This window comes from Stenella coeruleoalba (assembly GCF_951394435.1).
Source record: "Stenella coeruleoalba genome assembly, chromosome: 2".
NCBI classification, from domain to species: Eukaryota; Metazoa; Chordata; class Mammalia; order Artiodactyla; family Delphinidae; genus Stenella; species Stenella coeruleoalba.
The window spans coordinates 63,306,415-63,318,650 of record NC_137147.1 but is presented as its reverse complement, the minus strand read 5'-3'; positions in this window follow the sequence as shown (position 1 = coordinate 63,318,650).

Genomic DNA, 12,236 nt, shown 5'->3' with positions numbered 1-12,236 from the left:
ATCCCACATGCATGCCGCAACTAAGGAGCCAGCGAGCCGCAACTAAGGAGCCCACCTACTGCAACTAAGACCCAGCGCAACCAAAATAAATTTTTTTTTAAAAAGAGACCTTTAAAAAAAAAAAAAGAATTGGCTGGCAGGGATAGAGATCTTCTACTCTTTCAGCGCCCAAAACAATCCTAGTAAGCTCCCTTGCCTCTTAAACCTGCCTGCCTCTTTCTTTACTCTCTCCATAGTGAGGGAGGGGAGTCAGTTTGTAAACCAGCAGCTTCCTCACAACATGGCAGCCCCAGAGTTGTCAGCTTTCTCACTCACAGCTCAAGTCTCCCACACAGGGTTCTCAGAGGCCCAGAAGGAAGCTGCAAGCCTTCTGCTGACCTAACCTCAGAATCCCCCGAACATTACTTTGGCCTCATGCTGTTGGTCAGCCTAGTCACTAAGTCCAGATTCCAGGAGAGGGGTAGATACACCTCTCAATGGGCAGAATAGCTGGGATATAAAAGGTCTCAGTTTACAGTCTTAAAAATTGTGTTTGGAATTCCCTGGTGGTCGGGTTGTCAGGACTCCGCGCTTCCACTGCAGGGGGCCCAGGTTCAATCTCTGGTCGGGGAGCTAAGATCCTGCAAGATGCCCGGCACAGCACAAAAAAATTAAAAAAAGTGTGTTTGTCTCACCGTCTAAAAACAAAATGAGAGTTCAATGGATTAAATGGACTATTTCAGAACTCGTGAATTGACTATTAAACATAATCAACTGTTTTTAACAAATTTTAAGTGTTTTAAATGTTTGAAGTGTTTTAAAATACTTTGTGGGGGAGTTCCCTGGTGGCCTAGTGGAGTCAGGCTTTCACTGCCTGACCCAGGGTTCAGTCCCTGGTCGGGGAACTGAGATACCATAAGCCACGCGGCACGGCCAAAATAAAACAAAAAACTTTTGTTTGCCGGTATTATATACTTAACTCCAGCACTGCACAATTTACAAAGTGGAAGAAGTTTGTAGCAATATTTTGCCCTGTTTAATTCAGTGTTAAAATCTTGACTTTTTTTTCCTTTAGTTTTCACCAGGTTTAGTTGTTGAGTGTTTTGAAGCAGTTCATGTGTTGAAGTAGTTGATGAGACGCTAACTCAAGAGGACGCCACGAACAAAACGATCGCTTTTAAGTTGATTGGGGAAATCTTACTACGTAAATGCTTAATGGGGGTGGGGAGGAGGGAAAGGTCCTCATAATAACCATACCTAGTGGGGATGAGTTCGGTCGGCTGCGAAACCAAAACCAAGAAGGTGAGACCAGACCCGAGCCCCGACTCACACCCTCAAATGCCTGGCACCAGGCGCCCCGAACTCCAGCCGTCCCCATCACCCCTCCGGGTCCCGATTCTTCGCCGTGCACCCACGCCACCTGGACCACCAACGGCGACGTGTCTCCGCTGGGAATTAGAAGGTCCCACATCCACCACAGAGGACGTGGCGTACATCTAGAGAAACCTGGAGGTCAAGGAAACCTGTCCTAGGCTCTTCGAGGCCACACAAGCCGAAGAGAAAGTAACAAACTAGAAACCCGCCTGAGGGCTAACTACCCCCAAACATAGTAATTTCTCAATGGAAATGACAAGGTTCACTCGACCTGTCTGCCTATTTCTCTACCATAAAAGACAATTATTGACCTACCTCACAGGGGTGTTGTGAGGATTAATAAATGTTGGTACAGTGCTTTGGAAATGTGAAGATGCTGTGTAAATGCTAAAAAAATAGCAAAAAGCTACACAAGTTTTCACACATCCGTCAGCTAATGTGTTTCTACCGAGGTGGCCTTTTTCTGGGAAAGAAGTACAGTGGAAAGTACATCCCTTGGCCCTTTGGTTTACTGACGGGGTGGGCGTAGACAGGAAGCAGCAATTGTGGGCTGCACATGAGTGTGGGGAGGTGAGGGGTGCTTACTAAACACATGTATTAATGAGTTGATGACTGTCCGAGGGTCTTCTCACTAACAAAACGTACAGAGAAGGGAAAGAATGTACGTTACTCCGTCGAGGTCATACGGGAGAGATTTACTTTGTAGGTCCAGAACAATTGAAAGGTTTATTCCATAGCTCACTGCTAGTCCCTGATAAAAGTAGCCAGCGCTGGTGAGTTGTGGCATTCATAAAACTTCTTAACCGTCTCCTGCCTGAGGGCCGCAAAGGTGCGACGGGAAGACGCCTAGTGGCAGAGACAAGGCAGCAAGGGGCAGTCTGGGGTTTCCCTCGGATGGTGCTTTATGCTCTGCAACCCCGGCTGTGGGAATGGCCTGGGGAGACAACGTTGGTTGCAACGCTGGTTGCGGTGGGAAGCAAGGGACTGAGGGATTCGGAGTTTATGCGGTGAGAGTGGAGGATGGCAGGAGAGGAAATTTGTGAGGAAAAAGAAAGTGTGTCAAGCCTACCTGTATGTCAGTGAGGCACCAACCGGGTGACAAAAGTGTATACAATATTATTAATGTTCCGTAGTAAAACTGTGTTAAGTTGAGGTCAAAATGATGTTTCTCTTCCGCTGGGGAGGCGGGGGGGGAGGGGGGGTTCAAAAGGAAAACTGCTGAGAAGCGCATAGCTATTCAATACTGTAAAAATAAGAAGTGAGGGTCTTCCCTGCTGGCGCAGCGGTTAGGAATCCGCCAGCCAATGCAGGGGACACGGGTTCGAGGCCTGGACCGGGAAGCTCGCACCTGCTGCGGAGCAACTAAGCCCGAGCGCCACAACTACGGAGCCCGCGCGCCTAGAGCCGGTGCTGCCCAACAAGAGAAGCCACCGCAGAGAGAAGCCCCCGCTCGCCGCAACTAGAGAAAGCCCGGGTGCAGCAACGAAGACCCGACGCAGCCAAAAATAAATGAATTTATAAAATATAAAATAATAAGTGAAATTCTGTGTTTCGCTGCTGCTGGATAGAAGAGTATCAGTGTCAGTTTCAGCTCACCAACCCCCGGCTAGCACATATCCGGTGACATTATAGAAAGAGCGGAGCCTGGGTTCGAGCCCTGGTCGGGGAAGATCCCACGTGCCACGGAGCAACTAAGCCCGTGCGCCGTAACGACTGAGCCTGCGCTCTGGAGCCCATGGGCCTAGAGCCCATGCTCCGCAACACGAGAAACCACTGCAATGAGGAGCCCCCGCTCCTCACAACTAGAGAAGGCTTGCGCGCAACAACGAAGACCCAACGCAGCGAAAAAAGAATAACCAATATCTATAAACTCAGTTTTATAGATTAGATACGTACAGGAAATTGGTGGTTGCCAAAGGTGGAGACGGTGGGAGGTTGCTAAAATTTGGGGTAGGGCATGTGAAAAGGTGCAAATCTCACTCATAAGTCATGAGGACATACTACACAGCATGATAACTAAAATTAAAAAATAAATTAAAAAAATAAACCTACAAAACACAGAGGGGAAGCACAAACGCAATCCCGCACTGCCATAAATCATGCAGTTCCGTTTCTCACACTTGGGGAAATCACAACGGTCAACATCCGCAGAACGACGAATAAGCTTCGTTCTGGGTGTGACCACTCGTACCTCGAGTCAAAGCGAAAACTTGCTGAGAAAGCCTGGGTTCATGTTTTTAAGCCTGAGATCAGTAACCTTTACACGTTATGTGTGTATGCGTATATATATTTGTATGTGTGGGTCTTTGACCATGCCCGTCGGCTACCGCAACTCTAGTTTTCCGACCGGAAGCTGAAAACAAGCCTAGGGCAGTTAACCACTGGGTCCTCAGGGACTACCATACGCAGGGTCAGACTGCTTCTGAGAAACCACAATAAACAGGAAGAGCACGAACGACAAAAAAGCGTTAGGTGGTTGCAGTTAACAGCCAAAAAGCAGACTGTCAAGCTCTACTTTAGTACGCGGCTCAGCACACTGCAGCTTCCCCGCAACCTCAGAGCGAATAATTTCAGTGCAGCGAAACAACCATCTCACAGAACTCACAGCTGCACGCAAGCATTGCACTACACCCCCAAGAAAAAGTATGCGAGCGCACGCACAGAAGCACTTACTCGTTAACAAAGATTACCTAATTCTACTATTCAACAAACACAAACATCAGGGGAAAGCGCGAACGCAGTCCCCCACTACCACAAATTATGCAGTCGAGTTTCCCACATTTGGGGAAATCGCAGGGGTCAGCACATCCGGAGTGCAATGGATAAGCCTCGCCCTGGGAAAACCACCTTCGTGATCATGGTATCTCCCCTGCCAGGTAAGTATGAGTTGCTGCGCTCTCCTCGTCCCACACCCTCGCGATCGCCCACCTCTTCACGCACGCTCACTTCCCTCACGCCCTCTCCGCGCCCTCCGCCCCTGCATGCCCCTCGCTCCGGGCTCGCCCACCCCGGGAACAACCTCGCGAGTCCTCGGCTGTCCACACGCAGGACGCGGAAGCCCAGCCGGAGTGGGACCAGCAGCCTCTGCGCGCCTCGCTATCTGCATACGCCACGCCCCTCTCCGGAAGTCCCGCGCCTCTCAGCTTTCCCCAAGCCCGCTGAGGACGGCGGGGAGAACGCGGAAGGGATCTGCTCAGAGCCTTCGACTTAAAATGAACATTAGGTTCTTGTTTCAAGTTACATTGAGCGGTTTCACCTTTCGCACCGTCTATGTCTAACCTTTTCCCCGTTGGGAAATCGCTATGTTTGGGGGCACTTAGCCCTCAGGCGGCTTTCTAGTCTGTTACTTTCTCTTTGGCTTGTGTGGCCTCGAGGAGCTTAGGGCAGGTTTCCTTGACCTCCAGGTTTCTCTAGATAGGACCCAGGCGGAGTGGGACCAGCAGCCTCTGTGCGCCTCCTCATCGACACACGCCACGCCCCTGCCGGGACCTTTTCGGCGTCCCGTTCTTTCCCGCGGGAGATACGGACCTACTAATTCCCGGCCGAGATGCGCCGGTGTCTCCGGAGGGAGGGCGTGGGCGAGCGGCGACGAGTCGGGACCTGGAGGCGGGACCCGGGAAGACAGGAGCTCGCGGCGCCTGGCGCCCTGCAGTTCAGGAGCAGGTCGGAGCTCGGGTGTGGTCTCACCTTCCTTTCAGTGAAAATGACACGGAACACAATGTCAATCAAATGTTAAATAGTAAGATCAGAGTTTCGTCATCAGTTTAACATGAAATTGTTTGAGTCCTCATCCATGATCTTTCGTTCAGATTATGCAGTAATCGAATCCTGCAACAGCAAAGAAAAACGAACAGAGACTATCAGGGCAAAGCGTTCCTGCAAGGGGTAGATGTGTGGGCCGGGAACGGGTGTTGAATGGTTTCCGAAAATCGAATGCACGGACGGAATTGTCCCGTTTTCGTCCTGAGGGACTAGGCTGCCTCTTTCAGCCGCCCGGATTTGTCTTTTCCTCTTCCATACGTGAAGATTCTTTCTCGAGATCAAGTGGATCCTCCCCAGACGTGAACAAAACGATTCAAGTATCGTGTGTCGACTTCCAGTGGACCTTGTGCTGCATTATACTACTGTGGTCGGTGCTACGGAGCAAAGCGAGGCTAGACACAGGACTGGAGACTATAGGGTCAGGGAAGGTTTCCTGAGGTCCTAACTGCGAAAAGATCAGAGCAAACGTATTGTAGCACCCTTTTTTCTTTTTCTTTTTTTCTTTTTTGGCTGCGCCGTGGGGCATGAGGGATCTTAAGTTCCCCAACCAGGGATGGAACCCACGCCCAGCTGCAGTGGAAGCGCGGAGGCTTAACCACACCACTGGACCGCCAGGGAAGTCCCAAGCACCCATTTTTGATTACTGGTTGTCTCAGGAAGTTTCCTTTCTTAGTGTGTGTTTCCTAAAAATAGAGCATTTTCTTATCTAAACCCAGGATAATTATAAAAATCAAGAAATTAGCATGGATGCAATATTATTATTTACTCTATAAACATTATTCCATTTCTATCAATTGTCTCAGGAATGTCCTTTATAGCAAAGGAAAATTCAAAATCACATGTTGCATTCTGTATCCTGTCCCTTTAACCAATTTTAATCTGAAATAATCCCCAGGCCCATCGTTTTATTTCATTATGCAGGCATTTTTGAAAATTACAGGCCAGTTATTTTGTGGAATAGCCTTGGTTTTTAAGTTGTCCTGTATTTCCTCATAATTACATTCAAGTGTGCTTTTTTTTTTTTTTTTTTTTTTTTTTTTTTTTTTTGCGGTACGCGGGCCTCTCACTGTTGTGGCCTCTCCCGCTGCGGAGCACAGGCTCCGGACGCGCAGGCTCCGGACGCGCAGGCCCAGCAGCCATGGCTCACGGACCCAGCCGCTCCGGGGCATGTGGGATCCTCCCGGACCGGGGCATGAACCCGTGTCCCCTGCATCGGCAGGCGGACTCTCAACCACTGCGCCACCAGGGAAGCCCCTCGAGTGTGCATTTTTGACACGTAGACGACATAAATGGTACTGTATCTGTTTACATGTTGACTTATGTCCCTCCCCCCCCCCCAAAAAAATGCTGAAATCCTAACCCCTGGTACCTATGAATGGGACCTTATTTGGAAATAGAATCTTTGCACATACAATCAAGTTAAGGTGAGGTCAGTAGAGTGGGCCCTAATCCAATATGAATATTGTCCTTATAAGAGGAAAATGCCATGTAAGGACAGAGACACGTAGGGATAACGCCATGTGATGACAAAGCACAGATTGGACTGATGTAGCTGCAAGTTAAGGATCGACTGTCACCACTAGAAGCGAGGAAGAAGCAAGGAAAGATTCTACCCAGACTCCCAGAGGGAGCATGGCCCTGCTGACTCCTTGAGTTTGGACTTGTAGCTTCCAGAACTGTGAGAGAATAAATTTCTGTTGTTTTAAACCACCCAGATTGTGGTACTTTATTATGACAGCCCTATCAAATTAATCCAGTGTCCTCCTCTGGGCATCACACTGCAGGCACGTGAAGTCAGTTTGTTCAGTTATTGGTGGTGTTAACATTGATTACTTGGTTAAGGTGGTGTATCAGTTATCCAGTGCCGTGTAACAAACTACCCTAAAACTTAGTGATTTAAAATAGTGACCACGTGATTTGCTCACCATTCTTTGTGTCAGCAACCGCAGCTGGGCTGAGCCGGGCAGTTCTGCGGCTCTGATGTAGGACCACTCGTGCAGCTGCAGTCAGCTTGTGGGACACTGGGGCGGGTCAGTCTGAGGGCCCTCAGTTGACATGATTCATCTTCACTCCCGTAATTTCATCCTCCAGTAGGCTAAGTCAGGCTTCTTCTCATGGCGGTCTCAGGACAGCAAGTGAGAGCGACTCCCAACGAGCAACTGTTTTTCAGTCTTCTGCTTCCATCGCATTTACTAATGTTCCATTAGCCAAAGCAAGTCACGTAGCCAAGCCCAGAGTCAACATGGGAGGGTGCTGCAGAAGAACATGGTACCGGGGCCAGTATTGTAACCCTCTGCCACTGGGGGTGCTCACCAGGTCTGCCCCTTGTAATTATTAAGTAATTTGTGTGGAGATAATTGAGGATATGTAAATATCCGTTACAAAACCTTAACGCAATAGTTTTTAGTATCCACTGTTGACTTGCATTATGGTTGCCAAATGTTGATTTTCTAATTCTGTCATTCATTCTACATTTCTTAGTTGGCATTCTGTTGTAAGGAAGAATTTTCCTTCCTTCCCTATGTAATCAACATGAACTCGTGGTTGTGTTTAGTTGTTTATAATCCATGACTGTTTCCGTTTATTTTGATGTTCGGTTGTTCTCATACTGGGCCTATGAAAGACCCTTCAGGTTGGCTACTGTGTCCTTCTGACACGTCCATATAATTTTTGGAGCATTTTCTGGCACAAGATAGTCCAGGCTCATCTTGTACCTTCCCTGACTCCTGAAAATCATCTGTTTCTCCAAAGAGCCCTGGTTCTTTTTAGTGGAGAATGACATTTAGAAAGCAAGATCAGGACAGTGGGTTTCCCTACACATGTCTATATCTATTAAAAATAATGGGCCCGGGAGTAAAGACGCATACATAGACACTGGACTCGAGGACACGGGGAGGGGGAGGGTAAGCTGGGACGAAGTGAGAGAGTGGCATGGACATATATACACAACCAAATGTAAAATAAATAGCTAGTGGGAAGCAGCCGCAGAGCACAGGGAGATCAGCTCGGTGCTTTGTGTCCACCTAGAGGGGTGGGATAGGGAGGGTGGGAGGGAGACGCAAGAGGGAGGAGATATGGGGATATATGTATATGTATAGCTGATTCACTTCGTTATACAGCAGAAACTAACACACCACTGTAAAGCAACTATACTCCAATAAAGATGTTTAAAAAAAGGGGGGGGGGTTGCCCAGGTACTTCCCTCGTGGCACAGTGGTCAAGAATCCGCCTGCCAATGCAGGGGACACGGGCTCGAGTCCTGGTCCGGGAAGATCCCACATGCCTCGCAGCGACTAAGCTCTTGCGCCACACCTACTGAGCCTGCGCTCTAGAGCCCGCGAGCCACAACTAACTGAGCCCGCGAGCCGCAACTACTGGGCCCGCGTGCCACAACTACTAAAGCCTGCGTGCCACAACTACTGAAACCCGCGCGCTTAGAGCCAGTGCTCCACAACAAGAGAAGGCACCGCGATGAGAAGCCCGCTCACCTCAATGAAGAGTAGCCCCCGCTCTCGCCACAGCTAGAGAAAGCCGGCGCGCAGCAACGAAGACCCAATGCAGCCAAAACTAAATTGATTAATTTTAAAAAAATAATAATGGGCCTATACTGATATCTTCAATTCCAATTTTCAACTTAACACCACATGGTTCCTCCTCGCCCTCCGCCATTCTGTATTTGTATCTCCTCTCTTCAACAGTGAGAACCTTGACTCCCAGCCTCCATTTACTCATTAGCTCAATCCTACAATACAACAGCATTGGTACAAAACTGTTACAACCACATAGCTATGAAATACCAACCTACTAGTATTTGCAGTTCTTGTCTTTAGAGTTGAAAACGGTTATTCAAAAGTCATTTCGGTTGGTTATTTCTACTCCAGTGTGGTTACACTAGTCATCTGAGATACAGTTAGGTTAATTTGTACTTACCTCCAATTTTAGGGTCTTTTCCCCCTGTATTTTTTTAAAAATGTCATTTATCTTTGGCTGCGCTGGGTCTTTGTCCCTGCGCGTGGGCTTTCTCCCGTTGCGGCAAGCGGGGGCTACTGTTCGTTGTGGTGCGCGGGCTTCTCATTGCGGTGGCTTCTCTTGTTGCGGAGCCCTGGCTCTGAGCGGGCGGGCTTCAGTAGTTGTGGCTCGCGGCCTCTAGAGCGCAGGCTCAGAAGTTGCGGCGCACGGGCGTAGTTGCTCCGCGCGGCCTGTGGGATCTTCCCGGACCTAGGGCTCGAACCCGTGTCCCCTGCATTGGCAGGAGGATTCTTAACCATCGCGCCACCAGGGAAGTCCTCCCCCTGTATTTTTTTTTTAAGCAGCAGTTTTTCTTTCTTTCCTTCTTCCTTCCTTCCTTGATTTTGGCTGTGCCGGATCTTAGTTGCGGCACGTGGGATCTTTAGTTGTGGCCTGTGGGATCTTTAGTTGCGGCATGTGAACCCTTAGTTGCGGCACGCATGCAGGGTCTAGTTCCGTGACCAGGAACCGAACCCCGGCCCCCTGCATTGGAAGTGCGGAGTCTTTCCCATTGGACCACGAGGGAAGTCCCTCCCCCTGTGTTTTAAAAACATATCCAAAATGTTAACAGAGATCCCCAAATAATTACATAGAAAGGTACGCTCAGAAAACTGTCACTCTCTCCTTGCACTCACCCATATAGGCAATTTCATCAGTTCCGGTTTAACACTCCTGGGTTTCTTTTTGACAGACGGTGTATAATTTTCTTTTTTTTCACATTTTTCATAGACAAAGGGTAGCATACTACATATATGCGTGCACTTTATTTTTTTCACTTAACATCGTCAATGCGTCCTATCTAGAGAAACCTGGAGGTCTAGGAAACCTGCCCTAAAGCTCCTCGAGGCCACACAAGCCAAAGAGAAAGTAACAGACTAGAAAGCCGCCTGAGGGCTAAGTGCCCCCAAACATAGCGATTTCCCAATGGGGAAAAGGTTAGACATAGACGGTGCGAAAAGTGAAACCGCTCAATGTAACTTGAAACAAGAACCTAATGTTCATTTTAAGTCGAAGGCTCTGAGCAGATCCCTTCCGCGTTCTCCCCGCTGTCCTCAGCGGGCTTGGGGAAAGCTGAGAGGCGCGGGACTTCCGGAGAGGGGCGTGGCGTATGCAGATAGCGAGGCGCGCAGAGGCTGCTGGTCCCACTCCGGCTGGGCTTCCGCGTCCTGCGTGTGGACAGCCGAGGACTCGCGAGGTTGTTCCCGGGGTGGGCGAGCCCGGAGCGAGGGGCATGCAGGGGCGGAGGGCGCGGAGAGGGCGTGAGGGAAGTGAGCGTGCGTGAAGAGGTGGGCGATCGCGAGGGTGTGGGACGAGGCGAGCACAGCAACTCATACTTACCTGGCAGGGGAGATACCATGATCACGAAGGTGGTTTTCCCAGGGCGAGGCTTATCCATTGCACTCCGGATGTGCTGACCCCTGCGATTTCCCCAAATGTGGGAAACTCGACTGCATAATTTGTGGTAGTGGGGGACTGCGTTCGCGCTTTCCCCTGGTGTTTGACTTGGTGAACAAATAGACGACAATTTCGGTAGTGCTCTTATGGGGTTAATTTTCGGTTGTCGAGTGTCGCTACGTGCTACCTGTGCTGTGGTATTTTTTTCTGCTTGACTCCTGTGTTGTGGAGTTCCCGGTAGTTTGTCATGGGCGGTGAACGCACAACGTGTCTCGCTTCGGTAGTCTAAACGGGTTTTTCTTCGTCGCTTAAATCGTCACTCGGTTTCCTGTTCCGTGTGGCGCTTACCAGCAACGTCCGCGCTGCCAAGTAGCGGAATACAGAAATCAACGTCTGTGAAGAAAAGGCAGTGCCTGCAAAAACAACCGTTTGCCCCAATGCGAGTAAAACCGGCGGCTATCGTGCTAGCAAAAATCAGCTGACAACGCGCACTATGTAGGCCGGTATCGTATAGAGTCCCGAACATACTGTAACTTGACTTATGAAATAGCAGTAGAACCACAGGCACAGGAAACAAAGCTCTGGAGAAAGCCAAGTCAGGAGTACGGGGTTGATTGAATACGGCATGCTATATATAAAATAACGGAAGTTACCTGTGAAGAACATTCAACTTCTATACGGCGTCCTGAAATAACGTATAATGAAAAACAACCCGAAGTTCTACTACACCTCGAACTGGCACAGTATTGTGAACACTTAGTTTAATAAGTAAAAGTTTTTAAAAAGAAGTATGGAGGCAACTCCCTGCCTGTCCGTGGTTAGGACCCCGTGTTTCCACTACCACGGCCCTCGGTTCAATCCCTGGTCAGGAAACTGAGATTCCCGAAGCTTACGGGTTTAGCGGAAAAAACCCTAGATATGTGTATGCATGTTATATATACAACACCTGCATAAACACACACGCGTACACATATATGTAACTTATTGATCTCAGGCTTCAGAACAAAAAACAGAGTGGAAACTGTTCTCCAGCAGGTTCTGAGTGCAGGTAAGATGAAAAATACGGTGTCCTTCGTACAGAAAAATCACGGAACACTCCCTGTTCAGCTTCATCAGCAACGTCTCTGAACCCCATTTGCGTGAGTCCTAGGGTGAGAGCTACTAAGGACAGAACCAAAAACCCAAACGGAGCCCCTGAGCCCTGGGAGAGGGCGCACCAGGCCACGCCCTCAGCCTCCAACCTAGCCTCTTTCAGTACCTTATCACTTTAGGAGAATGGGATCATTTTTACAGATAGCAGAAAAAATGCAAGTCAAGTGTGTAAGCACCTTATTTTTCTCACATACCTGCCCCTTCTCTTCATGTACGGCTCCTGCTGATTGAAGCTGTAGGGGAGGCAAAACTTTACTTTTTACCCTTTGAGGCTCTCTGGCAGGGCCTGAGTATTAATGGATGTAAAACAGGAGGGGGGCACTTCCCTGAGGGTGCAGGGATTAAGAATCCGCCTGCCAATGCAGGGGACACGGATTCGAGCCCTGGCCGGGGCAGATCCCCACATGCCGCGGAGCAACTACGCCCGTGCGTCGCAACTACTGAGCCTGCGCTCTAGAGCCCACGAGCCACAACAACTGAGCCCGCGCGCCTAGAGCCCGTGCTCTGCAACAAGAGAAGCCACCGCAATGAGAAGCCCGCACACCGCAACGAAGACTAGCCCCCGG